The sequence below is a fragment of the Puma concolor genome, chromosome B1 (assembly GCF_028749965.1).
Source record: "Puma concolor isolate L17-30 chromosome B1, mPumCon1.1.hap2, whole genome shotgun sequence".
NCBI lineage: Eukaryota > Metazoa > Chordata > Mammalia > Carnivora > Felidae > Puma > Puma concolor.
This window is the reverse complement of record NC_141670.1, coordinates 110,160,559-110,187,817: the sequence shown is the minus strand read 5'-3', so window position 1 is coordinate 110,187,817 and position 27,259 is coordinate 110,160,559. Positions and strand designations below refer to the sequence as shown.

The 27,259-nt window shown below is 39.2% G+C and overlaps 1 protein-coding gene across 3 annotated transcripts in view; it reads left to right on the top strand.

The window, feature by feature from the left end:
* Window positions 1-315: 315 nt before the first annotated feature.
* The window catches only part of UGT8 (UDP glycosyltransferase 8), an 86,461-nt gene continuing 59,517 nt past the window's right edge, over window positions 316-27,259 (top strand). The window contains exons 1-2 of one of the 3 annotated variants that reach the window (XM_086704326.1): window positions 316-582; window positions 12,637-12,746. The gene's annotated coding sequence lies outside the window, so the exon portion shown is untranslated. Of the gene's footprint in view, window positions 665-12,636; window positions 12,747-27,259 lie in introns of all 3 variants that reach the window. The other 2 variants (XM_025921926.2, XM_086704325.1) reach the window with 2 other exon arrangements.

Below are 27,259 nucleotides of genomic sequence, written 5' to 3'. Positions count from 1 at the left end.
CCAGTCCCAGGGTTCCCAGCTCGAGCGCGAGCGGAGGGTTCCCGAGCGTTCCAGCTTGCCAGCCGACCGCCACTCCGCAGGCGAGCATCCCTATCCCAGGACCTGCCCCTCGCCCAGCCCGCGAGCGCGTGGCAAGAAGGCGCGTCCGCATCCATGCCCCAGCCCGGGGAGCACAAGGCGTTCGCAGACCCAGGCGTGTGACGAGAGGCTGAGCGCGTGGCACCCAAGTCGTGCCCCGCTGAGCCAGACGCGGGAGGAGAGGGGCGCGCTCCAGCTCTTCCAGCAGTGCGCTGGGCGGGGCGCGGCTGGGTGGGTTGGGGGGGGGGCGGCCACCCGCGGGGAGCAGCGGAGGAGCAGGCGCGCTGCGGCCCCGAGGGAGGGCACCGTTAAAGCTTTGCCATCAATTGTGAGCCCAGTGAGTCCGTCCTAAGCTAACACACTAACGCTACAGCCTCCCTCACGCCCCCAAACCACCGAAGGCGGCGACACCTGATCTAGCGCACAAACACGGGTCCCTTCTGTCCCCGGATACAATTACGCGGCAGACACACTCAAACTCACGCGCAGCAGCCAAGAGCCGAGGTAAGTAGAGTGAGCACGCCGTTCCAGCCGGCGGAAGGGGGGCGGGCTAGGAGGAGGAGATGGGCGTCGTTTGCTCCCAGAGGTGAGTGCTGAGCGAATGGCTACGGTCCAGGGTGGGGGGGGGAGGGTGGAGGGTAGGGATTGGAAAGTGCAGATGGGGTTGGGCTGAACAAGATAGGGAATGGGGGAGTGGGGTTGGGGGGTAGGGAGAAAGGTCAAGGTTGTGGGGCTGTGAAAGAGATTGTTCCCAGCTACCCTCGAAAGCTCCCCTAGTCTTTTCCTCTCCCATATGGCACCGGTTTGAGGGTCTTTTCGAATTCGTGTGTGAACTCGGAGAGAGGAGGAAATAACTCGGCGCGGATCTGTTCGAGGACCTTGCACTTGACCCTGGAGGGATGGGCATCGGGGAGTCCCAAGGCCCGAGTCGCTGAGGGCAGCGATGGGGTCCAGGAGGTTTCGGACCTCTCCCAACAGTCTTCTACTTTGTCCTCTCCCTAAAGGGGAACTGGATGTGTTGGGGGTGGGGAGTGTCTCGGAGCTGCGCGCGCGCGCGGACACAAGCTCACACGCTCACTCACACTCTCTTTGGACCTTTGAGCTTCTGCGGGATCTCGCGCGACCCCCTAGGAAAGTACAGTGGTGGCAGGGTCGCGCGCGGTTTCCCGCGCGGTTGGGGAAACCGTGCGGCGTGCCCTCGCAGTAGAGAAGCCTGTGCAGGCTGCTAAGGTTAGAGAGGAGTTGAGAGGAGGACGCGCTGCAGGAAGTAGGGCGCCTTCCTCGGGCTGGAGGAGCGGCGAGGGGGCCTGGGATGCGTGATTTGGGTTTGTACGAGGCAAACCGCATCGGCAGGCGCAAATATGTGCAGTGCGACGGGGCAAAAGGACAGGCAGAGGTGGCGAAGGACGTACCCAATCTGTATGTGTAAATTTACTGGTTTAATTTTAGGTGTATAAAGTTGTGTACGGTGAATGTACTACTCTGCAGCACTTCCTTGGGGAGAGAACCGCGTCTGTACATGTACCGCTGGTTCCCATCACCTTAAAGCATACCAGGGCACGGGGGAGGGAGATGGGGGAGAACGGGATGTCCCGAAGACTGACTCTTCCGAAGTCTAGGTCTTGTTAACTAGCCTTTCTTAAGGAGAGGGAGAATCAGAAGAGGACGGTGGTGGGCGGCGTTCTCAGCCAGGAGTGACCCCGTGTCACCTCTGTATGAGTCAGTGTTAGTAATAGGGACAGCCTTTTATTTCAGGTGGGTTCCACCTAGAAAAGATCAAACAACAAACAAACAAACAAACAACACTACACCAAAAAGCCTCAGCCCCCTCAGGCTGTCACCTTGTATGATGAATTTTTGCGTGAAGGTGTGGCTGTTTGGCTATATGCCAAACTTTACTTTTTCTGGTAATTTCATGTTCCAAAAAAGGTCTCCACTCAGAATTGCTGTGCTTTATATCTTTGGTGGAGGGGAGGGGGGGAAATGACTGCCATTAGTAGGAAGGATAGAAAGTCCTTTTAAACTGGTTTTCTAATTATATTAGGATTAATCACACTTTGTTCTCTGGAGATTTTTAAATTAATTGAAGAGTCATGCACCTCAATGGATAAAGGAATCCAGAACTTTGTTCACTGAGTAAAATCATAAGTCAGCATTTTTTTTTTTCCAGTCCCAAAGTGGATTTAGTTTTCTCCTATCTCCTGATGGATAGTTTAAGGTTTTGCTTTAGGAATGGAATTCTGTTCAGCAACTATTCTAGATAATTCCAGTGAGAAATAAATACTCTAGTATTGTTTGATTTGCCTGCCACCCGCAAAATAAAATTGACATCTAGCGTTGTGTGATTTATTGCTATAGGATTGTTTAAAAACTACAGTGAAGTGTATTGCCTTGACATTTGGTAAAAGCTTAATAGTGTATAAGTACCTGGGCATAACTTAGTAGAAACAATACTTCTGACTTGATCTGGCTAATACTACTGAAGACATTTAAACTCTTCTTAAATCTACACTTCCCAGAGCTTTATGCTTGTTATGTTAATACTTGGTGCATTTATTAGGATAAGTAAACCAGTGGAGTAAAGAAAGATATTTACAACAAAATTTATTTTTTTGTAAAATCTATTGTTTGTGTAAAGAGTTTGACAGTTAACATTTAATTTGAATTACTTAAAACATTTCAAGGTACCTTATCAGCTTAATTACCACTTAAATAGTGGTAACAAAGGAAGAAAACAACCATATTCCCAATTCTCAAACTCCTTTTCAAAGTTATTTATTTATCAAATAATATTGATTTGATGTTGCTTAATTCACACTAGATTTTCAGAATATACCAGGAGAATAAGAACTTTTTATTGCTTTTGTAATATATAATAATACTTAATTTATTGATATTGTTACCATCTGGGATGTTGCTTATTTAGATAAGCGCATTTTCTCCATAGCTGACCTCTCACGTGATTAATTACTGAAACTTAAAAATTAAACTATTAAAACAAAAAAATAATTTCTAAATCTTACACTCAGTTGCTTCCTTGGATTTAAGTTAATTTTTCTGTTGGGTTGTCTTTATGAGCATGAATTCATAAAGAATTGAATAGTGCTATTCGTTGAGGTGTATAGAGCTGTTTTTGTTTATAGTAAATGGTCTTAGTCTGCCCAGTTGAAAAACTAGATTGAAGACAGAAGTACTATTCTTCCTTTTATGGTTTTTCTGGGTCCTCTTTCTGTTATCAGCTATCAACTTTCTACTGTCAGGCTGTGAGCGAGTCTTGCTGCTATATTATCTGTTGTCTTTTTTTCTGTGAAATGATGTGGGCTATTGCCTGAGTATAAAGCCTGTGGACTTTGTGACAGATACTTGCTGTTCTCATGCTTTATTTCTGGGCTCAATCACAAGCTATATGGTGCGGTTCCTAAAAGGATGACTTCTACATAAATGGTTTTAATGTTGTTTTATAGAATATTTTGTGTGTGAGATCTTAAGAAGAAGAGTGACTTAATTTCAGACAGTTCAGTCTTGTGAAAAATCTTCGCTTTTCTGAGAAATTGAAGTAGCCCTTAAAAAAGTCGGTTGAATATCTGACTCTTGGATTTGGCTCAGGTCATGATATCACGGTTTGTGGGATTGAGCCCCGCCTCAGGTTGTACACTGGCAATGCAGAGCCTACTTGGGATTTTCTCTCTCTGCCCTTCCCTCTTTCTCTGTCAAAATAAATAAATAAACTTTAAAAAAAAGTTTACTGTACGCTAGGCCCAGAGTGTCTTTGTTTGAGAATATGAATACAGTGATAGTTTCCATACCACTTCCTGCCACTGAAACCAGCTAGCCATATATAATATCGTTAATATTTTCCTATTCTGGAAGCCACGAGTAAGAAGTGTGGTTTGATAATCTTGTTAACCATACTTGAAGGTAGGTCAATCATTTCAATGTTATTTTGCATACCTACCTATGGAGGAACTAATCAAATTAGTTTGAATAGATTAGTTTAATTTAGTCTTGAAAACAGTAGCAATCAATATCTTCCCAATATAAAGCATTTCACAAACATTCATTCTTCTGTTCAACAAATATTTATTAAAACCACACTGTGCTCTTGTGCTCTGGGGATATACAAACACATAAGAGCCTGGAAGGGCTCTGGGTGTAAGAGGGTTAGTTAGATAGAAAACAAACTAGTTTCAGTACGTGCAAAATAGTGCCATAAGGTCTATGAGTGCTGTGATGAGGATATGCAGAGTGCCCTGAACAGGTATTGGAAGTGATCGGAAGACTAGAAAGGCTTCATAGAGAAGGTGACATAAAAGGCAGGGGAAAGGTCATGAGGGGCTGTTTGCCATCATAAGGAATATGGACCATTTTCTGTTCAAGTCTGTTTCAAACAAAGGAGTGATTTGATGAAAAGACAGCTCTCACAGCCATCTAGAAGGGTGGATCTGAGGAATATGAGATAAGAACAGCAGTTTAGAAGGTACTGGAGTGATCTTGTTGAGGACCTTATACCATAGTGGTAGCAGTGAGATGAAGAAAAGTGTTTGATCACATAGATGTTAAGGTAGGAGAATCTAGGATTAGGTGAGCAATTAGGTGAGCGATTACATGATGGGTGACATAGGAGGATGGAATAGGGACTTTAAAAGGTTGGAGGGGCAAAGATGATAGAGTTCAGTTTTGGACATGAAGAATATGAACTACCTATAGAAAATCTAGTTCTGGGCAGAGATGTCTTGGCTGGATAGATAGGTAGATAAATGGATAGATGGAAGGATGGATGGATAGGTAGGTAGATAAATGGATGGATGAATGCACTGATTTAACAGTTTTCAGTATATGGGTGGTTGTACGAAAAAAAAAAAAAAAAAAAGGAGTCGATAGGTCTTCCAGGGCAGGTACAAAGACTAAGACGGAGATAGAGACCTAGGGAGATCTTAAAGTTTAACAGTTGGGTGAGAATCAGGGAGCCAGAAAAAATGAGAGGTACAGAGTGGAAGGCAGGAGGACAATTAGGGGAGAACAGCTTTTTAGGAGCTGAAGAAATAAGTTCAAGAAGTAAGATCAGGTACTTAAATGGGGGTATCAGACAGTCCTGGTTCTGCCCCTGACTAACTCTGTGACCTTAAACTTAGAATTTAGTTCTCACCTACAAAAAGAGAACCAAAGTGCCTACACCATATGTCTACTGTGAGGATCAAATGAGATGAAGTCTAGCAAGCTCCGTGCCTAGAAGCTTACTGGTTTGTGTTCAATAAATGGCTAGCTGTTTTTATGAAGAGCTGAACTTGGATTTGGTGATAGTTTGTAGGGACTATTGCTTTCAGCAGTACTTGCTCTCAGGGTTTCAGGAGGGTGATTGAAGGTATATTTCGGATGAAAACTTGATCAGATTTACAGCCTTTGGGGAGGAAGCCAGTAGAATAGGGGTAATTGGAAATTTTGAAGGGAGCAGAAAGAGCAGTTTGAAAGCATTGCCTAAGGAGAGGGTGGGAATTGCATCAAGAGCTCTGGGAAAGCCCCTGGGATCCTCTGGACAAGCCACGCCTTTACCAGCCTGAGGGTCTTGTGCCACACAGGTTTGTTTGGTTTGTTGTTGTTGTTGTTGTTGTTTTATTTATTTTAAGAGACAGAGCAGAGGAGGGGCAGAGAAAGAGAGGGAGAGAGAGAATCCCAGGCAGGCTCCATGCTGTCAGAGCAGAGCCCGATGTGGGGCTTGAACTCACAAACTGTGAGATCATGACCTGAGCCGAAACCAAGAGTCAGACGCTTAACCATCTGAGCCACCCAGGCACCCCGCACACAGGTTGTTTTTTAAAAGCCTCTAGGGGCGCCTGGGTGGCGCAGTCGGTTAAGCGTCCGACTTCAGCCAGGTCACGATCTCGCGGTCCGTGAGTTCGAGCCCCGCGTCGGGCTCTGGGCTGATGGCTCAGAGCCTGGAGCCTGTTTCCGATTCTGTGTCTCCCTCTCTCTCTGCCCCTCCCCCGTTCATGCTCTGTCTCTCTCTGTCCCAAAAATAAAAAAAAAAAAAAAAAAAAAAAAAAGTTGAAAAAAAAAAAAATAAATAAAAAAAATAAATAAAAGCCTCTAGTAATCAAATCATAGACATTTTAAATGTTTTGTTAAACTATTTTTGGTACCATAAGTGAGTTCTAGTTTCTTAGATAATCTAATAAGGATATGGATTATCCATTTTGAAAGAGTCTGAACAAAAACAACAAAAAAGACAAGTGATATTAAAACTGAACAAAATATTTAATATTTGATGATTCAGAAAGCACTTCTATATCTTATGGAATCTGAAAAGGCAACACTATGGGAAGCAGTTATTAAACTTGTATAATGGACTGATGCATTATTTTTTTAAAAAATTAGATCTACTGTAATCATATTTAAAAATACCTACTTTTTTTCTTTAGGATTTTCTCTATTTGGATGAAGTAATGCTTTATATTAGTGATAAATATCTAAAATTAGATTTCTACTTTAATATGTGTGTACAATTTCTACCCTGTAATTAGTGGACATTTTGAGGAAATGTTTTCATGTATAAACTGGTTTGGGAACCAATCAACAATTGAACATAATGCATATTATTTACTAATTGGTTGTAAGGTATATTGGTAATAATTGGTTATAAGTAATACTGATTTTTCTTTTTTAGTTCAAATTAGTATATATGTTTCAATACTTACGGTTTCTCATTTGTCATTTGTTTATATGCCATTTAGAGTACACATAGTTTTTCAAATTTCTAATAAGTGTTTTTGAGTGAAATGAAATTAGATGATCAGCATGTTTTAATTTTTTATCCTTATCCTTATCCTTATCCTTATCCTTATCCTTATCCTTATCCTTATCCTTATCCTTTTCCTTATCCTTATCCTTACTCTTATTCTTATTTTTTTTGAGAGGGGAAGAGGGCAGAGATAGAGAGAGAATCCTAAGCAGGCTCCACACGTGGAGACCCATGCAGGACTCCATCTCATCACTGTGAGATCATGACCTGAGCTGAAATCAAAAGTCTGACACTCAATCCACTAAGCTCCCAAGGCGCCCATAAAGTCAATATTTTTAAGGTGACTCATTATGTGTGTAGTTTTCATGTGTTTTATGTGTGCAGTTTTTAATCTCTGATGATGTTCTTTACTTGAAATTCTCTAGTCACACTTTTTTTTTTTTTTTTTTTTTTTACCAGGATCTCTGTATTTTGGAGTTGAATTTTGGTGCTTTTTGTTCACTGCACTAACTTCCTCACAGTGTATAATCTCGTTCTTGCAAAGCATAGTAGTCTGTGTAGTCCCATGTTGTGTATTCACCAACTCAGTTTTAGACTATGTACTGCCCTGCTCAACACTGCCTTAAGATATGACAGATGCCAAGTTGAAATTGATTTGGACATGTGTGCCATGCTTAGGTCAGCATTTCCGAGTGCAGAGCCAGAGAAAAATGGAACCTTTGGATTTATGAATGGTGGGTATCTAGGACAGCATAGGTCAGTTCGTACTCTTTGGCTAGAAATTTGTATAAGTATTAAAACATTTGGAAAGTATGTGTAATTAGGAACATTTCAGAGATACTGTGTGTTTTGCTCTTAGCCTTGTGCTATTTATTTGTATTGTTAATAATCAAAATAATCACTATATTTATTATATTTGCCTTGACTTGAGTTAGATAATAGAAATACATCTGTAGGTATTCCAGTTTACTGACAATTTTACATTATAACTGATTTGGTAAATGTTTGCTTGATTTTGGAATATTATTCATACAAAATATGTGTAAAATTATTGTGCACTTTTCAGTCTGTTTTTAAAAGAATTAATACTTGAAATATTTTCAAGATGCTGAGTCATATTTTTTTAGCTATTTCATTGGCTATAACTAATTTTAATAAATAATAACTGTAATAACCATAGGGCTGATTTTCCCCAAAGTGAGGTGTTTTAGTTTAATAATATGTCCTCATGAATTTTTAAAAACTTTTTTAATGTTTATTTATTTTTGAGAGAGAGGCAGGCGTGCAAGTGGGGGAGGGGCAGAGTGAGAGAGGGAGACACAGAACCTGAAGGTTCCAGGCTCTGAGCTGTCAGCACAGAGCCCTCTGAGGGGCTCAATCTCATGAGCTGTGAGATCGTGACCTGAGCTGAAGTGGGACGCTTAACCGATTGAGCCACCCAGGTGCCCCCTCATGAATTTTTTTTAATGTTTTCCTGTTTGTTTGTTTGTTTGTTTGTTTGTTTGTTTTTCTTAAGTTTATTTATTTTGAGAGAGACAGAGAGCGAGTGTGAGCGGGGACAGAGAGAGAGGTAGAGAATCCCAGGCAGGCTCTGGGCTGTCAGCAGTGTGGGGGCTCAATCCCATGAACCATGAGATCATGATCTGAGCCAAAACCAACAGTCGGCACTCGACTGATTAAGTCACCCAGGTGCCCCTGTCCTTGTGTATTTTTAAATTATTTTTTAAAAAGGAAGTAGAATCCAGTGTATTTTTTGTATGTTCCTGAAAAGTTGTGTAAAAATCCAATTTTTATAAACGGACTCATATTTATAGAATTTAAAATAAAGGTGATGGGTATACAGATGTTTGTTAGTCTTTATACTTTTCTGTATGTTTGAAATATTTTACAGTAAAAAATGTGGACAAACGTGGACACTAAGCACATCAGTGTACCCAGAGACTTTGTTATTTAAAGCAAAATTTTATTTTCCATAAAAAGAATCCTATTTTGATTAATCTGTTTTGCAAATTCAAATTCTCCTAATCTACTTAAGGAAACACACACCACCACCACTCTGCCACTAACGTAGGCATTCTTCTGTACCACATTTTTGAATGTAGTCATAGCCACCAGAATTTCTTAAATTTCTAAATTAAGATAAAGGCTTAATGTAATCCTCATCATAAAATCCCTTATTCTTTTTTTTTTTTTTTTCAAAGTTTATTTATTTATTTTGAGAGAGACTGAGACTGCAAAAGTCGGGGAGGGGCAGAGAGAGACCGAGAGTGTGAGAGAACCCCAAGCAGGCTCTGTGCTGCCAGCTCAGAGCCCGACATGGACTTGAACTCAGGAGACCTTGAGATCATGACTTGAGCTGAAACCAACAGTCCGATGCTTAGCTGACTGAGCCACCCAGGTGCCCCATTATTATCTCTCATTCTAAAGGGGAGGCATCAACAGAAGGATGTTTCCTTTTTTTTACACTAGCAGTGGAATGAATGATTCAGCAGTGTTGCCTTCCTGCTTTGAGAGATTGTTCTAAGACTGGGCAGTTAGTGCAGGACCTGCAGGCCCTTCCCTGTGGGTTCTCATACAGAAAGGCCCTTGTGCCTTACATAGCTTTTGCATTTGTGCTGTTGTGCCTGTTGTTCATTTGTACTCAACCAGCCAATCAGGAGAGCAGGGCTTAGAGGAAAACTAGTCAAACAGGTTTTCCCCGTCTATTTAAATGGGGGGAAAAGCAGTGAAATTTGTGGATAAGGTCAAGGGTGAAACTATTTTAAGGAGTATTAATGCTAATCACTGACTCTTATTTTCTCCTGAGTTTTGAAAATACTTTGGGGGCGTATGTGAGAATATATCTTAATGGAGCTAGAGTGAGCGTAAGGGAAACAGAAAGAAGTAAATAAGAAATAGGGAATTAGAACAAGGTAGAGAGAGGGAAAGGGAAAACAATAGTGGAGGGAAAAAAAACCCAAGAGGAAGAGGACAAGTGTTTCCATGTCCTATCTTGCCTTTGTGTAAGCTTTGATCTGAGAATGAGTTTAATTAAAACAAGCAAACACCTGCAGTCTTCAATATCCAAAATAGGGAACATTCTACTGGGTCAGGGCTGAGGCTTGGTAGGAATATTCGTGGGAAAATGTTGTAGTTACTATCTCTTAACACTGACTTTATCTTGCAAGTACACAGTTCCTTGAACAATAGTAAAATGTTATATTCGTACAGCATTTTTGTAGTTTGCAAATCCCTTACTCATACACTCTATTGTTTTATCCTCATTCCTCTCCTGAGCATCCAGTAGATAGTCATGTTTTACAAACCATGATCTGGGCTTGCAGAACTCTTAAGTAACTGCTGGTGGTCACTAGGAAAGGCTGTGAGGATTTGGTGTTGGAACACATGCTTCTTTCCTAGAGCTGTGCCCTGGAACCACAGCTGACCACCTGATGAAATCTGGACCCTATTGAAATGACCTCTAAGTAAGTCTTTCTTTAGACCTCACCAGAGTCTTTTTACCCACCTACTGAGATTTTCTTCCCCTTTACCCTCTGGAATGGTGAGCTAGTCATGCTCATGGATTGGGGTTTTATTACGAATAAACGATTCACAGATTTGCAAGTCTAGTTCGGACTTCTTAGGTACTCTCTCTTTGTAGAGTCTCCAGGTCTGACACCCTCACTTGCCTGTCTTCAGGCATAGATTTTGGTGTTATTTTGGAGTCCAACCTCTCCTTTTCCCCTTATATCTAGCCTGGTCCCTAATTCCATCACTGTCTTCACAAAGATCTTTCACACATTGATACTTTCCATTCACTTTCTGCTGTCCCTGTCGCTTCCTGACCACATCAGTGCCTCCTTCTCACCATACCCTGGACCTTGTTTTCTCCACTCTCCCATTCCTCACTGGGTTGCATTTGCCTTCCACGAGTGCTGTTTGACTGTGCCATTCGTTTTCACATGAGAAATTCCAGCTTTCAGGGTTCTTACTGTCCAGCTGCATTCTGATCATCCTCCAACAGTTTTCCATTTATCAGGTTCCATTTATTCCTGGAGGTATAAATGGATATTCCTCCACCTGATTCTTCCGCTGTTGTTTCTCTCTGTACTTAGCAAAGTTTCATTCTTCACCATGTTGACCCTCAAGTTCCATCTCAGATAATGCTTCCCAGTCTCTTGTGCTTTTCTTTGGATTTCTTTTTTACCTGTGCTGATGATCCTTTAACACTTAATTAGATTAATTCTCCAAGGAGAGTATGAGCTCTTAGAAGGTGGGCTCTCATTCATAGTTGCCTCGTAATGCCTTGGACAAACATACTGATGACAGGATATTCAAATATAATTGAATGGCATCTTTAGTGACTCATAAGGCAGCAAAGAAGGTCCATTCTCCAATTTTCTATATGTATATTGTTGCTTTTGACCTTTTGTTCTTTCCCAACTGCATTATTCAAACTTGAAATGTTCCATTATTTTATTTTTAAATGAAATATTCTATTCTACAGAGACCACTGTATCACTTAGTCACAACAGACAAAATAAAGTCTGATCTGTTATAATCTGCTACCTCTATATTATAGGTCCTTTGAACTCTTTATTATAATATAATATTTATTATAGTTTAGTAGGTTTTTCTTTTTGAGTTTACCTGGGGCTTCTAATGGATGGAAGTACATTCACAGCCAGCTCTAGGTAAGGCTAATAAAAGGAAATAAGGACAGAGATAACTAAGTGTATTTAGTTTTTGTTTTGTGTTTATATTTGAATGTAAACACACCTGATATCATGAAACAGTAGGTGGAGAAAAAAAATGATTACACACATGAGAAAGATCTGACTTCAGAGTCATTTGAATGGCTCCCTTCCTCCCCACCCCCCAGATAAGACATTAGATACTAATTAATTCAAAGCACCAGTTCAGGCCAAGTTCTTTTTTCCCTCTTCTGTGGTTATTTCCTCCTTTGGCAATCAGCAGAATTCTCTGGTTTGAAACGTCTCCTTCCCTCTCTCTTTCTGGGTAGGGCAGTAGGAGAGGGAATAGGAATAAGAACATATTTTAAGGAATCTCTTCACTAAAAGAAAAAGAAAATAAGCAGGTTTGGTAATACTATTAATAAGAAATGATGCCTGACTCTGTTATTTGCCCGTTTTAATTTTTTTTTTAATTCTCCAGAGCTATGTTATTTTGATCAATTAGACTTTATCTGAGCATATGCTTTGGAATACTGTTTTTCTTCAAATTTTACAACTATGCAAAAATACACGGATACAGCCTCCTCTGGCTGTCCTGCTCCCTCCTTTTGCTATCTCCCTCTCTTTCTTTCTTCACCAGCCTGCCCTTCTGGAGGTAATGTCCCTGTCTTTGATGGGGAATTCAGAAGAGGGATCCTAGTGATTGGGTTACAAATTGTAGGGAGGAATATTGGAGCTGGGGCATAGGGTTCTGCCCATCACTAACATAGGAGGTGGTCATTTTGTTCAAATCACCCTGTATAGGGGTGCCTGGATGGCTCAGTTGGTTAAACATCCCACTTTGGCTCAGGTCATGATCTTGTGGCCCCATGTCAGGCTCTGTGCTGACAGCTGAGGGCCTGGAGGCTGCTTCAAATTCTGTGTCTCCCTCTCTCTCTGCCTCTTCCCTGCTCTCTCCCCTGCTCACTCTCTCTCTCTCTCTCTCTCTCTCCCTCCCTCCCTCAAAAATAAATACACAGTAAAAAATCTTAAATTTTTTTTAATTAAAAAAAAAAAAAATCACCCTGTATAGTAGTTATCTAGCCTCTGTATGGGTCCTAAGTGCTTTTTGCTTTCTCATCATTTTTTTTACCAGTAAAAATACTTCAGCTTACAAATTTGATACTGCTTAAATGCATTTCTATTCCTCCTCATACACTTCTGCCCAAAGGGTATGACATAGGACACGTTTTGAATCAGACACGCTGGAGAACTGTATGGTATCTGTAACATACACAAATTCATTCACCCATTCATTCAACAATCAGTCTATTATATGATAGAACTCTTCCACCTTAGAGCCAAAATACATGGTGTTTTTTTAAAAATCTAGTATAAAATTTAAAAGTTTTATGTAGAAAGGTTTAAAAAGGTCTTTATTAAGGCTTCTCAGAAACTGCTTTTGATTTGTATATCTCAGAATTTAAGAATAGGTTGATCGATTATCTGACATATGACAGTGGCAACTTTTGAGAGTCTTTGTATGGTACTGGTAAAGGGTCCTGGATTAGGACTCAAGAAACCTGAGTGCTAGTTCCAACTCAGCCAGTGAGTAACTACAAACTTAGCCAGGGGATGCTAGGCGACCGCCCCCTGGAGACCTTGTCCCTTTCTCTACAGATGAGAGGATTTGAACTTGGTTATCTTTAGTCTTTAAATTGGGACTTTGACATTTTTTAAAGTGAAAATGCATACATTAAGAATATTTGGTATCATTTCATAACAAATATATTAAGTACCAGTGTTTAAGTATATTTATATTATGTTTGCAAGCCTAATAACAATAGCAATGCTATACAAAAGACTTCTCTGGACTTGATTCATCATGCTGAATATCAGTTACCATTCTGGATGCTAAGAAGGCACAAAATTATGTTTTCACCTGTTAGTAAGAAAGCATCAGAGAAATAAGTTTTGTCTTTTTACAGAACCTACCAAAATCTTCCTCTTCTGGGGAATAATGTAATTTTGCTGTTTTATCTAATACCCTGTAATAACCTGCTCTTAGTGATTATGCTGGCATTTTATAGGACATCATTGGGAAAATTTATTGTTAGTTCATTCTTCTGGACTTCCAAGGAATTGAACAGGGAAATATCCAGAAGTTGTTTTTTGTTCTGATTTGGTTTTGGTTATATTTGTACAGGCATTTTTGGTTCTAAAACATGTTTAAGATATCACTTGGGAATTTATTCTGTGACTCTTAATCTTAATGTAGATAATGTTAAAATCTGCTTACACTATTGATAGTAGCAAAAGGATATTATTAATAAAGAAGAGAAACAATCTTGTGATATTTTGTGATCCTGGTACATTTCTGCAGCCTTAAGAATGTCTGTATAATGATGTGTTGAAAACCTGTTTCCCTGGGGGGGTGCCTGGCTGCCTCGATGGTAGAATACGTGACTCTTGATCTCCGGGCTTTGAGTTTGAGCCCCATGTTGGGTATAGAGATTACTTAAAAAAACGATAAAATATTTTTTAAAAACCTGTTTCCCCACACGTGAATAAACCTTGAGGTGGGAGAGGATGAAAATTTAATCTAGATTTCCTCCACATTCACTGTGGTGTTCTAAGAATTAAAATCCCAATGAAAGAGAGTTATAAAAATTCCTAACGAAACATTTTAAAACATTAATCAGGCATCAGTTTTCTTTTAAGAAACCATATACCTATAAGAACTTAAAGTCTTATGCAGTCTTATTTATGAAACTTTTCTCATTTGCTTAAAGATGAGATCAGAATAAAAACAAAGAATTTCCTTTTTGTTCACTGAATGTTGATCACATGATGCAGTTGCCTGGAGATAACTGGTACCGAGCTGGTCTTGAGGAGATGAAGAAAAAGAAACCCACACTTATTCCTGTATGATTTGTGTATTTGTATATCATACATACATATTTTTTTAAAACTGGTTACGTGATAAAGATCGAAAGTGTCTTTTTTAAAAAATATTTATTGATTTAGAAAGAGAGAGAGCATGAGCGTGTGAGCTGAGGAGGGACAGAAAGAGAATCCCAAGCAGGTTCTACGCTGTCAACATAGAGCTCAGCTCAACGTGGGGCTCAATCTCACAAACTTTGAGATCATGGCTTGGGCCGAAATCAAGAGTCAGACACTTAACTGACTGAGCCACCCAGGTGCCCCAAGATCGAAAGTCTCTTAATGCCACTGTTTTCTTTATTAGAAAAGAATTGCCTTTGTTAAAATTCCAGACTTTTATCTCTGTCAGTGATCCTTAAAATGGTGCCTGAACCAGCAGCATCAGCATCACCTGGGAATTTGTTGGAAATGCAAATTTGGGGCTCATCCCAGATCTATGGAATCAGAAACTGTGAGGACAGGGCCAATAGTCTTTGTTTTACTAGCTTTCCAGGTGGTTCTGATGGCATGCCAAGGTTGGAGAACCACTGATCTCTGATACTAAATATAATCAATTCAGGTTTTCTGATCATTTTAGGGACAAAAGAAAAACTAGGTTTAAATTTCAAAATGCTTTCCTGTTACTAATTCCCTGGTTAGTTTTTATAACCTAAACTTAAGCTATTGTGTTTTATTTACAAATTGCTAATTTATGCATATTCAAGTATTCATAGTGCATTTAAAACACACACACACTCTCTCTCTCTCTCTCTCTCTCTCTCTCTCTCTCTCTCCTCTGTTTATTAAAAACAACAAACAAAATGGGTTGGATTAGTTGTTTACTTTGGTGTATTTTGCTATGATTTTGTGTAAGGGCAGTCCAGTGGTTCTCAATATTATAATTACTTGGAGAGCATTAAATAAAAGCAAAAAAATAAATGCTAAGACCTATGAGGTCTTATCTCCAGAAATTCTGATTTAATTGATAATTTTAGGGGTAGTAGGCTTTCAGGCATCTCTAGCTTTTCCAAACATCCCAGGTGATTATAACGTATGGTCAGGGTTGAGAGACACTGGCATGTAGCCATATGTTCAAAGATTGTCTTACCTACCACGTAACGGTCACTTAAAAAATTGTATAGGTAAATTAGTTCCTTTCCTTATTGTAAGCAGATTGTCTTTTGTTTTCCAGTAGGTTACTGTATTGTTGACTGGTTGACCATGTTATTAATCAGGTTTTATTGCTCTTAATTCTAACTCTTGGCTTTACCCCAAATCCTTTCTTACCAAAGTACAGTCCATGTACCTGCGTCTTTGGATAGCACCAGAGAGCTTGTCAGAAGTAAACAATTTGGCACACTAGACATACTGAGTCAGAATTTGCATTCTAACAGTATCCCTGTAAAATTTGTCTTCACACTACAGATTCTTTGTAACATAAAGCTTAAGATTCATTTTCTCAATTTTTTTTTTCCTTAGCATCTGTTTGGTCTTAACTACTTTTATGAACCAACTCATACCAATGTCATTACACCTATTTTTAAAATTGTTTTTAAGTTTATTTATTTATTTTGAGAGAGACAGAGACAGCACGAGTTGAGGAGGGGCAGTGAGAGAGGGAGAGAGAGAGGTTCCACACTGCTAGCACAGAACCTGATTTGGGACTCAAACCCAGAAAGCCAAGAGTCAGACACTTAACCAACTGAGCCACCCACGACCTTTTAAACCTATTTTTACATCTATTTTTTTAGTAAGGTCTTTTAATTGTAAGAGATCTCCAGGACCGTCTAATTTCATAGTCTTAATTGGCAGATGAAGAAAATTAGGCACCAAGAAATTAAATGACTTGGCCCAAATTACAAAGGCTGCTGATTTGGGGATCTATAGACACATGCCATACCTATTCTTATTTTTTCTTGCATCATAGAGACTTCACTGTAGAGTCACCTAAAATGATGTTATTTTCATAGTATAAGCAACTGGAAATATGAGCTTCCCAAAAAGATAGTCTTAGGTTACCCAAGTATGACACACAGCCAAAACCCAACATGTTAAATACACGTTGACATTTGTTTAAATTATCTATCTAGTGTGACATTGATTAATACTTTACTAATACTTTAATATTTCAAGTTATCTTATTATAATTTGTGGGATTAAATGATCATGGGAAAGTTGAATATGTGGTATTAAACTGATGAAAATGAAAAGCTACTGCCGTGTTCTTATAAATTTCCAAAACTGTATTTGTGTGCCTGAGATATTATAGGTACTTTATAAAAGTATATTAAAAACATACACTTTGGGGTTGCTTGTTTGTTTATTCTGAGTTCCTCAAGATCCTGGGCTGGGCATTGTGACTTTTCTGAATACCCAGAACAAGTGAAATTTAACTCGGGTCTTTATATTTCAGATCCACATGCCCTTTGAATCACTTACGTATCTCTTAATGCACATAAGGATTGAGTAGTAGATCCTTGTCTCTCAATCCGGTGGTTGAACTGCATCAAAATCTCCAAATGCTTATTAGAAATGCAGATTTTGGGGGTTCTTTCTCCCCAGACTTCCTAACAGCCTGTGTGATGAAGAAACCATGGAATCTGCATTTTTATTTTAAAAAAAAAAATTTTTTTTTTCAACGTTTATTTATTTTTGGGACAGAGAGAGACAGAGCATGAACGGGCGAGGGGCAGAGAGAGAGGGAGACACAGAATCGGAAACAGGCTCCAGGCTCTGAGCCATCAGCCCAGAGCCCGACGCGGGGCTCGAACTCACGGACCGCGAGATCGTGACCTGGCTGAAGTTGGACGCTTAACCGACTGCGCCACCCAGGCGCCCCGGAATCTGCATTTTTAATAAGCACCACAGGTGATTGTTTAGGACAGGAATGTTGGAGAACCATTTCATGAGATTAAATATGTGTGTTTAAAATAATTTAATCACTGTTATCAAGCATTAATTTGACCCATATTATATCCAAGGTACTAAGTTGCAATGTCTGTTGGTATCCATATTATCCTATTTTTCTTTCCCTTTTTTTTTTTTTTTCTTGTTTTTATCTTACTTCCCCCCACCTGATGATCAGAGAAGGGCCCCAGGAGGGCCTGGGCCAGCTATCACTGATAAGGGAAGAGCATTGGGTTTCTCCTGACAGCTTCATCATCTGTACTAGATGTCTGAATAGATACTGGTAGTGTAGGCAAGTGTTAAGTGCGGCTAACTCGGAGTGCGGGACGACAACAAAGGACAAAAAAACATTCTTCATGACCTCTCCTGCGCGAGGAGGTTTTCGTGCGCTCCTTGGCACTAGTCTAAGTCCCAGGTGCAGGATTAAAAATTTTGAATGGTTTTACTACTGGTTTATTCCTTTCAGTATTTTGTGTGTATGAAGAAAGATCTGCCTGTGTGTTTCTTTTTACAAATTTATATTCATCTTGTTTTCTTTAAGGTGACATGAGAGTGTTAGGAATGTGGTGTGAATAATAGACTATTTTCTGTTGTGCCTTTTGATATTATTAGACACAAATAGTATCCAAAAAAGCAAAAATGTGTTAGAAATTTTGGCTAAAAGCTTTTGACAAGTAGCTTTGATTTGTTTTTTGTTTGTTTGTTTTGTATTTTTGAGAGAGAGTGCACAACAAGCAGGAGAGGAGCAGAGGGAGAGGGAGAGGGAGAGGGAGAGGGAGAGGGAGAGGGAGAGGGAGAGGGAGAGGGAGAGGGAGAATCCTAAGCAGGCACCATGCTGTCAGCTCAGAGCCCTATGTGGAGCTCAATCCCACAAAGTGAGATGATGACCTGAGAGGAAATCAAGAGTCAGGCACTTAACAGACTGAGCCACCTAGGTGCCCCTGGATTTATTTGTTTTTTTAATTTGTGAAATGGAGCCCAATTTCTTTCTTTGCATTTAGCATATTCCAGTTCAATTTTTGTAGTTAAATCGTGCACCTCCATACATATACGTAAGTATCTGTGATTTTTCTCAATGAGTAAAAAGCATTAATTTGGGAAAGTGGTAGTTTCGAAAATCTAAGTTATCTATCTTTATTAACGACTGACAGACAACCTGAGTGGTTCTGTTGGCAGTGTAGGGTTTTTGTTGTTGTTGTTGTTGTTGTTTTCTTTTCCTTTCCTTTCCTTTCCTTTCCTTTCCTCTTCTTTTCTTTTCTTCTCTTTTCTTTTCTCTTTTCCTTTCTTTTCTTCTCTATTTTCCTCTTTTCTTTTCTTTTCTTTTTTCTTTCTTTCTTTTTTTTTTTAACCCAGATTGCACCCTTACTTAATTAAAAATGCCTATTGCCAGATCAACAGTTTTTGTGAGGTGGGAAGGAATATTAACCAACAATGGGTGGCCTTAATTTTCTAAATTATCTCTCCTCACCCTCCCACACCCAGTCAAGGTGTTCCCATTTCATAGTGTGATTTTAGGGGACTCCTTCCTTTTAGTAGTTTACTTGCAAGAAGACAGTCCTAATTAATTTCAGAACTCAAGATATTGCCTGCATATGAAAGATGAATGCTTAAACCTGGGCTGTTGAATAACTCTATAGCAATAAAATGGAGCCATCCCCGAGTTAGCCCACAGTTACAGTTTTCTTCAGCTTTATTTTCTTCCTCCCTTCCTATGGTGGGATAAAAGTAGGTTAAAAATGGATATGAACCTCTGCAGTATGCTACATGTAGATCCTGCTCAAGTTCTTATCCTACTCAGTCTGACTATCCTTGTCTGTAAAATGGGAACAACACTTTTTCTTTAGTATGGTCTCTCAGTGTAAAATGAGATCATGCTCATAAAGCCTGTAATGCAGGGAAGGTACATAGTACAGTGGAGCTCTTTATAAGATATGCTATTTATTGATAGTTTTACATTAGGATATAAGTCACAAACCATAGAGGGACCAGCTCATTCCATTTTGTCCAGATAGAACACTGAAAGTTCCACATCCTGGAAATCTCAGTTCTGGGCAAAGCAGGATGGTTAGTCATCCTAGTATGGGAAACAGAGACTCAAAATAAAGTGCCTTTAAGACAGTAGTTTAGTTGTGTCACAGAGAATGGCCGTAATGAGCATAAGCAAGGAAAAGGGCTGGTATTCTGCTTCCACAGTGTGGATTCAAGTATCTTTGTTGTTGCACTATTCCTGGTTTATACTTCTGCCTACGTGGTCAGTCCAGGATGTTAATCATTACCCTGTGCTCATTCCTGCTAGCAGGAAGGTGAAAATTGAAACCTCTCAAGGCATAACTTAGAAACTGCACATATCACTTTTGCTTCTGTCCCATGCACATGTACCAGAACTTACTTATATGGCCCAAACTAGCTCCTAGAGAGGCTAGGAAATGTCTTAGGTCTTTCTGGCTGTGAGCCAAGTAGAAGTAGAGGATTCCATTACTAGAAAAGAAAACTATATGCCACAGCAGTCTCTTGTATGCCTATTATGGCATCCAACAAATTCCAGCTTCTTGTCACATTCTTTTGTTATTTAATATAATGGTCACTTGCAAATTGAATGTGTAAGAAGTTAACAAATAAGATGAAAAAGACCCCTAGACTTAAGTAAAAACTGAAATGGAACCTATACTTTGATACTTTCTTCCTCCAACTGCAATATTCATTATCCTAGAAACTTTCTCCATTATTGGGATGTGTAACTAATGTCAGTACCTCAGGCAAAAAGCTTTTGATTTAGAATTTTGTTTAGAAATAAGACAATTGATAAAATTACATTTCATTCATTTAAGATTAAAGAAAAAAAAAAAAATGGGACCATTAGTGGCTGTGCCTATGGTCCAACTACATAGTACCCTGGCTCAAAATCACAATTGCAGTCAATTCATTCAGTAACTATTTATTGAGCACTTACTGCATGGTTAACAATGGAAATAAAATAGTTACCTACTTTTACTAAAATTTCAACCTTTTTGGACCTTAAATTGTGCTAGAGGATACAGAAATTAGATTTTTTTTTTGCTTTTTTAAATTGGAGTAAAATTAGCATTCAGTGTTATATTAGTTTTAGGTGTACAATAATTAGTTTTAGGTATAAAATAGTGACTGGTCAATCCTGTACATTACTCAGTGCTCACCATGATAAGTGTCACTATTTGTCACTGTACAATGTAATTACAATATTATTGACTGTATTCCCTGTGTTGTACATTTCAATTCCATGACTTGTTTTACAACTTTTGTACCTCTTTATAGATGTACCTTTTAACCCCCTTTTATCTATTTCACCCCCACCCTCCTCCCTCACTTCCTTCCCTTTGGCGACTGCCAGTTTGTTCTCTGTATTTAAGAGTCTGTTTTTTGTTTGTTCATGTTTTTTTTTTAGATTCCATATATAAGGGAAATGATACAGTATTTGTCTTTCTCTGACTTGTTTCGCTTAGGATAACACCCTCTAGGTCCATCCATGTTGTTGCAAATGGCAAGAACTCATTCCTTTTTATGGCTGAGTAATACATTGTGCATATATACTACCTCTTTATCCATTTATCTATCGATGGGCACTTTGGTTGCTTCCATGTCTTGGCTATTGTAAACAATGCTGCAATAAACATAAAGGTGCAGGTATCTTTTCAAATTAAGTGTTTTCATTTTCTCTGGGTAAACACCCAATAGTGGAATTATTGGATCATATGATATTTCTGTTTTTAATTTTTGAAGAATCTCTATACTGTTTTCCACTTTGCCTTGCACTAATTTACCTTTCATTAACAGTGCACAAGGTTCCCTTTTCTCTACATCCTCCAGGACACTTATTATCTCTTGTCTTTTTGATACTAGCCATTCTGACTGGTGTGAGGTGATATCCCACTGTGGTTTTAATTTGCATTTCCTTGATGATTAGTGAGGTTTGTGGTGCCTAAATGGGATGTCTCTGAATTGGATGGGAGCCCCTGAGGTGAGGATCTATGGAAGCCCAAGACAAAGGAGGTGAAAGAATTCACCTGAAGCAGAACATAGGAGCTAAAAATTTATTGAATAAACCACTAGGCAGTAGAGGGCAGGACCGCAGAGAGGCTATCTGCTAGGAGGCAGGAGGGGGCTTCTTTTACTGAGGGAAAGTGAGGAGTATGGGGGCCTATGGAATTTTCCCTTTTTTGGTAACTGTGCGTAGTTGTAAGTAGCCCATTGTTTGGTTAGGGCCTGTGGATATTTTGAGATATGGGTGCCTGATGGACCTGTGTGTATTCAGCCAGGTGGTCTCTGTGGGCCCTTTCTATATTCCGTTGCTCAAGCCTATTTGCCTGAAAGTGGCCTCCAAAATGTTGAACATCTTTCTGTGGGTCTGTTGATCATCTGTATGTCTTTTTTTGGAAAAAAATGTCTATTAAGGTCCTTTGCCTAATTTTTAAGCAGATTTTGGGGGGGCTTTTCTTTTGGTATTGAGTTGTATAAGGTCTTTGTATATTTTGCAAATAAACCCCTTATTGGATATGTCCTTTGCAAATATCTTCTTCCATTCACCGGGTTGCCCTTTTGTTTTGTTTATAGTTCCCTTTGCCGTGCAAAAACTTTGTATTTTTGTGTAGTCCCAGTAGTTTATTTCTTGCTTTTGTTTCCCTTGCCTAAGGAGACATATCTAAAAAAATGTTGTTAAGGCTGATTTCCAAGAGATTACTGTCCATATTTTCTTTTAGGAGTTTTATGGTTTAAGGTCTCACATTTAGGTCTTTAATCCATTTTTACTTTATTTTTGTTGATGGTGTAAGAAAGTGGTCCAGTTTCTTTTGCATGTGGCTGTTCAGTTTTCCCAACACCATTTATTGAAAAGACCATCTTTTCCCCATTGTATGTTCTTGCCTCTTTGTTGTAGGTTACTTGACCACTTGGGTGTGAGTTTATTTCTGGACTCTCTATCCTGTTCTCTTGGTCTATCTCTATGTTTTTGTGACGGTACCATACTGTTTGATTACTATGACTTGTAGTATATCTTGAAATCTGGGATTGTGGTACCTTCAGCTTTGTTCTTCTTTCTCAAGATTGCTTCACTATTTGGGTCTTTTATGGATCCATACAGATTTTAGGATTCTTTGTTCTATTTCTATGAAAAATGCTATTGGCATTTATTTAAAAGCACTAGTAATGATGTCTAATTAGTCTTTATTTTGATGGATTTGATTTTTGTTTATTTTTCTTTATTTTTTCTGGATGGCATTTTCCTAGGTTTACTTATAAAAGGTGCTTTGAAGACAGATGAAATTATTCTAATATTTCATGTAGTACCAAGGTTGACTTCTGGTGGCAGTTATGATTGACATGTTGTTTTCATGTTATTGCAGTCATTATAATTAAATGCCAGAGAAACTTAAAAAGTACTGAGAATTTTAGCTGTTCATTTACCAGACTACATAATCTATTTTTTCTAAATAGTTCAATTCGCCACATACAGACATGATTTTAAATGTCCCATTAGCCTTTTTTTTTCCTTTAATGCGAAAACACTTTGATTCTTATTTAAAATGACAGTCTATTTTTTTTTTTTTTAAGTTTTTATCGAAATACCACTTAGTTGGGATGCCTTGGGTGGCTCAGTCAGTTAGGCGTCCGGCTTCGGCTCAGGTCATGATCTCGGGGTCAGTGAGTTCGAGCCCCAAGTCAGGCCCTGTGCTGACAGCTCAGAGCCTGGAGCCTGCTTTGGATTCTGTGTCTCCCTCTCTGTCTGCCCCTCCCCTGCTCACTCTCTGCCTCTGTCTCTGTCTGTCTCTCTCAAAAATAAAAATAAAAAAAAAAGAAAGAAATACCACTTAGTTAACATACAGTGTAACATTAGCTTCAGGTGTACAAGATAGCAATTCAGCACTTCCATACATCACCTGGTTCTTATCACAAGTGCACTCCTTAATCCTCATTACCTATGTCACCCATACCTCCAACCACTTCACCTCTGGTAACCATCAGTTTGTTCTCTAGAGTTAAGAGTCTGTGTTTGGTTTGCGCCTCTCTCTCTCTCTCTCTCTCTCTCTCTCTCTCTCCCTCTCATTCTCTCACTCTCTTGTTTTCTCCCTTTGCTCCTGAATTGCTAAGCTGCTAGGCTGGTTGGCTGTCAAAATTTAACTTCTTTCCTGTAGTTTATGTGCTTGCCATTTTTTTTTTTTATATATATAGTTCATCCTCATGTATGCTTTCCAGCTCAGTATTATTCATGGTTTAATCTCAAATAGCAAAAACCAGAGAAATGATTCTTTCATGTGGTAGCCAAAGACCATTCCCCGTCTTTCTTTCTTTCTTTCTTTCTTTCTTTCTTTCTTTCTTTCTTTCTTTCTTTCATAAGTAGATGGAAATAGCACTTTAAAGTAAGGTTGCTAGAGGTCTAGTAAGGTATTAGACTCTGGTATTTTTTAGACTCCTGTTTGAGAAAATAAGAAAAATCAGGGGTTAATGAAGCCTATTTTTTTTTTATCTTTAAAAAAGTCTCAGTAGAGTAATGGGGTGTTCTGGTGTCAGATTTCAGCTGAAGTGAACCATTGAGGCTTAGGAACAGGAAAAATATAGCTAATCTATTTTTTTCTGGTGTTCTAAGGGTTTGGTCTTAGAGGGATCACTTTTGCAAATGAGTGTTTTGGATTTGCAGCGTTCAAGTAAAGTGCCACTCTGATATCCTTGTTTTGCTGAATCCATTTACCCCTAAATGTTAAACGGCTTCCCTATGCCCTGAGGTGGGTCCTTTTATTAAAATTGGCATTGTTTCTTGTCTCAAATGCAAGTATATAGATAATTTTTAATTTAAGAAGAAAGGGAGAGCTGAAATGCAAAAGGAAATTTGTTTAGAGTCTTTGAATTCCGGATTTTCTTCAATATTGTGACAGTGGAGTACAAGTAGCAGTGGCATCTCAGAGCCAAGAGAGAATTTGGAGGGGAGAAGGGATTGATCATCAATGTATAGCATTAGAGAGAAGTCCAATCAGGGAAGTGTTGGGGGAACAAAAGGGCATTTGTGTGAATATTAAGAGGTATTTGGTGCCCTCAACAATGAGTGTTTGGGCAGAGTGGTGGTGGAGACCATGCAAGCTGTAATCATTTGGGGAGTAAGTGGAGCCCAGCAAATAGACACGGATATTTTTAGACATTGGACTCCAAGAGGAGAGTGGGAGTAAGGCTGCAGCTAAAGAGGCATGGAAATGGAATGAGTGTGTTATAAATATTATCTAGTTTTGGTAGAAAACTTCAAAAGCCCGGAAATATAAAATAGGAGGAGAAAACAAAATTCCTCAATTTGACAATCCAGATTTCTGATTTCGGTTTGTTTGCAGATTTCTGATAAGTTTGTTATCAGATAAGTTACTTTGTCATCGATATAATCATTTAGTGTATATACATAATGCATATAATTTTATTTCTTTATGTTATGAGCATTTTCTCATGTTAAAAATGTTTAAAACTCAGTTTTGATGGTTCTATAATACTCCATTGTAAAATGTACTATGATGTGATTAATCCTCTATTGCTGGATTCCTGGTAGTTTCTGGCCGTTTGCTGTTAGAAGTGAATACAGGAACATCTTTGTACATATATGTTGATATACCTGATTTATAGTACTTACATAAATAACTATAAAATGATGGGCCAGTTGTTTTTCAAAACATTTGCACCGATTCATATTATTACCAACTGCCTAAAACTGTGTTGTCATTCAAAATGATGTACTTGCTAATTTTCACGAAAGTAAAATCTAGTTTGTTTTGTTCAGTCATTCAGCAAATTTAAGCTCCTAGCCTCTAACTGGGAGGTTGAGTTCAAACTGTGTGTATGGATGCGGCATGTTCAGTGACCAGTACTTTCTCTAGGGTGACAGGTAAGGGGCTAAAAGCCACCTCCTGTAAACCAGCATTAAGAGGTTTTACCCTGTTATCAGTTCTCATCACTCTTCGGGCCGCCAATCTGTTCATCTAGGGAACCGATGTGCATTTTTACTTTGGGCAGTACATGCGGCTGCGGCTGCGGCTGCTTTGCACCCATGGGAGTGAAGAGAAGATGTGATAGGTGGGGGAAACAACTCTATCTCCTCTTTAGAGAGCTCTTCCCCTTGGTTTCTTGCTGCTCCCACCACTCTTGCTCCCAGACTTGTCCACTGAAGCTCTCAGCCATTCTGGAAGCAGTTTTCACCTCTGCTACAGGATTCTCTGTGTGTTCTGGGTCATGACTTCTTCCATTCACTTTTATTCCTCAATAAGCTATTCTTGGCATTTGTTTTCTAGAAATCCATTTCACTGATGACTGTAGCCCTGCCCACACCTCATTTCCTCATAACAATTTTCAGAGATATTAGGTATTCCCTATTATATTCTTGGCTGTCATTTCTAAAGAAGCTTTAGGAAGAAAGCAGTAGAAACACTTATGTTCAGTTAGCCATCTCAGGCTGGAAACCTCTGCTCCAGATGTCTTTTTTTTTTTAATTTTTTTTTTTTAACATTTATTTATTTTGGAGACAGGGAGAGACAGAGCATGAACGGGGGAGGGGCAGAGAGAGAGGGAGACACAGAATCCGAAGCAGGCTCCAGGCTCTGAGCCATCAGCCCAGAGCCTGACGCGGGGCTCGAACTCACGGACTGCGAGATCACGACCTGACCCGAAGTCGGCCGCTCAACCGACTGAGCCACCCAGGCGCCCCAGCCAGATGTCTTAAACATTCCCAAAATATTTAATGATTATGTAGTCGAATCTAATAATATCTGTAATGAGGATTTCTTTCTTTGCTTTATGCTCATTTTCCACCTCTTTCCAGTGATCATTTAAAGTGCAACACTTTTATTGGATGTATTAAAAAAAATTAACACTAGTCTGATTTATCAATTTATAATATGGGAACGATTGACTTTTCTCAAATACCACCTTTCATTAAAGTAGTAGAGTATTTCTAAATATTTAGTATTATTTCCATGTGTATGCCTTTGGAGAAAGGCTTGCCATACTTAGGATAGCAAACAAATATCCTTTTTAGTTAATTTCAAGGCATTTTATGTACTTTATTATTATAAATGAGATTTTTTATCACATATTATTTAAAAGCAATGATTATTATTTTTATTAAGAGAAGAGTAACACCTACATGTCCATTGTAGAAAATGTTAAATTAGGGGCGCCTGGGTGGCTCAGTCGGTTGAGCATCCGACTTCGGCTCAGGTCATGATCTCGCGGTCCTTGAGTTCAAGCCCCGCATCGGGCTCTGGGCTGATGGCTCAGAGCCTGGAGCCTGCTTCCGATTCTGTGTCTCCCTCTCTCTCTGCCCCTCCCCCGTTCATGCTCTGTCTCTCTCTGTCTCAAAAATAAATAAATGTTAAAAAAAAAATTTAAAAAAAAATGTTAAATTAAAATCCTTTGTTATTTACACTATTATATGCATAGTATAAGTAATATACATTTCACTTAGTAATATGCATTTAAGTTTCTTTCCTTTTAATGGCTTGTAGTCCATATTCTTTTTAGCATTGAGTAACATTCCATTCTACTTTATTTATCCATTTACCTACTAGAAGACATCTTGGTTCCTTCCAAGTTTTGGCAATTATGAATCAGGCTGCCATACACATCCATGTGCAGGCTTTTGTGTGCACATAAGCTTTTAGCTCCTTTGGATGAATACCAAGTAGCACAAATGCTGGATCATATGGTAAACGTATATTTAGTTTTGTAAGCGGCCACCAGCCTGTCTCCCAAAGTGGCTGTACCATTTTACATTCCCACCAGCAACAAATGAGGGTTCCTGTTGCCCTGTATTCTCTTCAGCATTTAGCGTTGTCACTGTTCTGGATTTTGGCCATTCTGACAGGTGTGTAGTAGTATCTCATTGTGCTTTTAATTTGCATTTGCTTGATGTATGGTATGGAGTGTCTTCTCATGTGCTCATTTGCCATCTGTAGATTTTCTTTGT